The sequence below is a fragment of the Sinocyclocheilus anshuiensis genome, unplaced genomic scaffold (genome assembly GCF_001515605.1).
Source record: "Sinocyclocheilus anshuiensis isolate Anshui unplaced genomic scaffold, SAMN03320099.WGS_v1.1 scaffold24, whole genome shotgun sequence".
Classification (NCBI taxonomy): domain Eukaryota; kingdom Metazoa; phylum Chordata; class Actinopteri; order Cypriniformes; family Cyprinidae; genus Sinocyclocheilus; species Sinocyclocheilus anshuiensis.
Genome location: NW_015557090.1, coordinates 1,376,533 through 1,381,614, shown reverse-complemented (window position 1 = coordinate 1,381,614; position 5,082 = coordinate 1,376,533).

Here is a 5,082-nt window from a genome sequence, read left to right as displayed (position 1 = left end):
GCACGCTATGAACTGAACTGCTTCCGCATCAATGACACGATAGCTCACTTGCTCTGCTATTTCCTCGAACACTTTGAAGAGGAACGTGACGTATTTTTGGTCTAGAATCGAAGTACTACATGTCTGCCATCTAGTGGTAGGGAATACAAATGAGATATTACACCATATTAGGAACTACAGTCTATTCTATTAAGTATAACATCTTGTCGCAATTTTGCGACTTTGGCGCTTAGAGGGTTAACTTAATATTTAAAATCACGTGCATCAATCGCAGTGTCCGTTGGCTGTAAACAGTGGGAGATATGGAGGCAGGCGTGATGCTTCTACCATGGGATGTGCGCTCCATAATGGATTAAAAGAGAGGAATAAAATATAAGGTAAGGTGTTAAATAAGTGAAGAATTGTGCTATTTACTTACGTGCATCAATCGGCGCGCAAACAGTGAGAGATGTTGAGGAAGGCACAATGTGCTACGGGACACGTGCTCCATTATGGATTAAATGAGAGGACCTATAAGGTAAGGTGGCAAATAGGCAGTGGCGTACCGTGGGGTTCCAGTCAGGGCCTTCAGTAAGCAACTGTAAACTACATACACACATCTTACACATCTCTGTTACAGCTAACGCAGCCATATGCATATAATGCGCATATTATGCTGCACACAGGCTCTCAACAACAATGACAGCTGATCAACAATTTCAACAGTAGGCTAGATTAGGGTGGGTTAAATGCAGAGTAAATTTTCCTACAATGCAGAGTAAATTTCCCTACATGGATCAGTGAAAGTAATCCGCCAATACACGGGTCACTATGCACATTCACATCATTTTAAAATGACGATGCGCCCACAGCAGCAAAACTGTACAAATGCTGGACATCCACACACCACACTATAACCAACGCACCACGTACACTTCTATAACAAAGTACATGACACAATACTAGTCAAATAATAAAGCACTCACCTGTCACTTGTAAATAGATCCGTGCGTCTGTCATTCCATGTCCCTATACTCGCATTAAAAAGTAAACACAGCCAACAAAATAACTTGTTGTGCTCGGTGCTAGCTGTTAGCTATTCATAGCTCTCATAGTTGCAATCTTTGAAATGGCACACAAAATCTTTGCTGGCCTTTGTTAGCAAATCCAGTTTGGGTGTAGGTCTTCCTTTCTCAGTTATTTATGTTTTGTCTGCAAAAGAGTGCCTTGAAAAAGGCGTTTTTAGTAATCGACAACAATATCAGGTGTATAGGCGCCAGCGAATGCGGCTATCATTTTATTTTCGTTGAATTTCACTTTCCTACCTTGGAAATTCCAGACTAATGCTGGGGGTAGCACTGGGCACGTCACTAGACCCACAGGCCGTGCTGTCATTGAACATCAAAATTTGATTGGCTGATAACTCTGTCACTAATGCTCGTTACAAATCAGATGTGATGTCTTTCAACAAAAGGGTAGCACTATCTGTAGTGCTGGCCGCAGACTTTTTTTTTTTATGTAGGATATTCCAGTTCAACCTCAACGAAACTAATCATAGGCAATTTTGTGGACATTACACAACTGAAAATGATACCTGAATAATCAAAAATATTTTTCACACAATTTTATTTTTTATAGACGGCCCACCACTGCAAATAGGTAAATAAGTGTAGAATTGCACTGTCTGTTTGCTTATGTGCATTCATCGTCATGCAAACAGTGGCTGCGTTCCACTCCACTTTTAGACATGCACTCGCAAACTTTCCTCAGTACTTCCCCTCGGGGGAATCCCCGCTGCCATTTTGAAGTGTGTTCCACTTTGTGAAGTGAACGAGGGAAGTTTATATGGACAGATCCTCGGCCCCTCGATTTTGACTAAGGGAGTGAGTCTGCTTCATATGCACACTTCAGGCCACTCCACAGACCACAAGGCAACACGATTATGACATCACCGCAGATCGCATTTAATTTATCCCCACCCCAAATAACTCTATAATATATCAATTTATTTTTTTATACATTTATAACAGCCCAAACATACCTATATTCATGTAGAATGCTGCACTAATCAAATTCGTAAGGGGAAAAATGTAAACAATAAACCAACTCGCAGATTCTAAGTGATCGAGGGCTTAGGACGTTCCAGTTCAGCCCATTCCAAGGGTTCCGCCAGTAGTGGGCACTCGTGCAATGTAATCAATGACGTACATCCGAGTGAAGGAGACAGAGGGAAGTTTGCGAGTGAAGGGCATAAAAAAAATGGACTGGAGCGCATCCAGTGAGCGATGTTGAGGCAGGCGAAATGCGTTTGGTTAATGGTGACCTATTGTGAGCCCCATCTTGATGTAATGATTGACAGGCTTGGGGCGTGATCGGCTCGGGAATGCATTTTCAAATCCACTTTGTCTTAAACTACATTCATCATGAGGTACTTAATGAAAATGAAATTTTGCTTGGACATGTTAAACATATCTAATCAATTTGGGGAATACATTTTAATTTTAATTTTGCAATTTATAAAGCGTTAAAATATGTATTACATTTACATATAAAAACTAGTGTAGGAAATGGCAAATGTAAATTATATGAAGGAATTTTCATTTTGCACTAAACTTTGCACATATGTATGGGAAAATGTAAATTTAAATGCAGAAATACATTGCCATTTTACATACTGCATTGCCATTTTGCATATTACATTTCAAAATTAATATTGCTACCCATATGCTTCCATAGGAAACAGGTCGTTCGACATTACATCAGAACAACTGACGAATTGGGATCTCGCCTGAGAGCCCAATCACCTTTGAGTGTAACAAAATGAACCAATGTATATTGGCGTGCGAGATTTGCATCGCAAAGGCTGAGTCACCTTCCTGTTGTCACCTTGGGAGACCGATGTTCACACGAGAACCTTCCACCGGCAAATTCCCCATGGACCTCTCGCTTCTCAGTGCGTTGTGTGCCGTCAAGCCGCCAGCTGACAATGCAGGTCGTCACGGCAACCCATAGCGTCATTTGGCATTCTAGATGAGGATCAGATGTCGATCGCTGCATTGGAGAGAGGACTGTTATGCTCAGAATATGAAGATGACGCTGAGCTCCCCGCTTCTGCTGAATCGGATTCAGAGTTGGAAGCCATGCTTGCCCGGGCCACTGCGCAGACTCGCTCTGAGTGATCACAGCTGGTAGATTGGTTTCTGGGGACACTGTGCGATGCGGCAATTGCCTAATTTGAGGCAAATTAGTGTCAGTATCTGCCTCAAAAGATTTTCCTCTCTCAGTACCCTTGATGGTGGGGTGGTCAGGGGTTTTGTGGGGATTCCCCAAGTGGAGTTTGCAGTTGCGGTGTATGCCTTCAAAGTGCTGCCACCTGGTGGTGTCGTCTGCAGGTCCCGTCCAGCATCTGTAAGATAACAGCAGCTCTGGCTGCTAAGGCTTGCAGTACTGCTTGAAAGGCCGTCTCTGCCCTGCATCCAATGGCCACCCTGTGCTAGGCTAAGGGTGCCCGTGTGTTGTGATTCCCCCTATGGGTGATCCCACTTGTGTATTCCTCCATGGTACAGCCTCCCTCACGGTGAGCATGTGTCTTTGCCTGGCAGAGCTGCTGTGCCTTCTCTGCTCGGTAGTGATTTCACCCAAGATAGGCTGAGTCTGCCACAGAGACTTTCCATATGTAGCACTGCCCTGATTGGCCGGTCCATGTGTGTAATTTCCACATAATACCTCCTCCATGCAAGATGTGATCTATGTAGAGTTCCCTTACGCAGAGGTGTAAAAAGTACAAAAAAAATGTTACTCAAGTGAAAGTACAAATACTGAGTGAAACTTTTACTCAGTTAAAAGTACGAGTATCTGGTCAGAAACATACTCGAGTAAAAGTAAAAAAAAGTACCACATTAAAATTATACTTTAGTATTGAAAAAGTAAAAGTAACAGCAATGATGAAAACTAGAGATTCTTGTTTATGCATTTAATCTTTCACAATATGAAGTGAATGAAGTAACATACAAAGTTGTATCTGTATATTAAATATAAACAGCTTTAGAACTGTTTTTATTTAATTGTATTTAACTTTCAAACTACAAGATTTGCCTAATGGCAATATGCAACATGCTACTCAAAGTTGTAAAATCTATGGTTTTACTTAAGCAGAAGTCTGCTTTCTGCTTCAACAGCTTCAGCTGCTAGAGTCGATCTGCTGCTTTTATTCCATAAAGCTTGGCACTTGGCAAAGGCCGATCTGTAGATTTTCTTGTAGTGCTCATTTGAGAGAGCTTTTTGGGCATCGACACTTGAGACTAGGTTAAGTATGTGGCAGTCACACTTTTTATGTTTTGGTAGCTGGAATTCGAAGTCATCATCTTGGTCCAGGAGTAGAGAGGCATCTTGGAATTCCACACCGTCACTTCCCTCATCACAGCCTTCAGAATCAGTGTTGTCATCACCTTCACACTTGCTTGCCTCAGTCTTCAGGAAGTTGGAACCACTGTCTGTGGTTGTGCAGACAACCTGGTCATGTATTTCATACTCTGAGTGGATATCATTTATAGCACTGGCTATATCAGGGTTTATCCAGTGAGCAGTTACACCAATGAATGACTTTCTATGTGCAGTCCAGAAATCCACTGTGGTTGCAATCCATTCAGCTTCACTCATGGCAGCAGTCACTTTCTGTTTCATTTTCAGAGTAGCTTCAGCTATCTTGGAGCGTAACAAGTCGGCCTTGTAATGACAGAACTGCCAGGCTGCAATGTACTAATCAGCTCTTTAAATTATGGCAGCTCAACAGTGCTGAAAGGATGAAGTCCTTTGTTCACAGTGACTGGAAACATATGTTTGACTGGGAAAACGGAGTCAACTTTCAGTTGCTTACTGCTGGAAGCATGGGTGGAGGTCCCGATCTTTCTCTTCTGTGCTGTCAATTTAGGGTGTGTTCACACTTGTAGTTCGGTTCTCTTGGTTCATTTGGTCCTGACCAAAAAAGAAAACGTCTCAGGTTATTACCACTTATGTGGATTTTTAGAAAGTGCGCAAAGCTTAACGTGTTCACTTACCTTAGTATGGATTTAAGAGTTTTCTAAGCATCTGCTCACAGATACC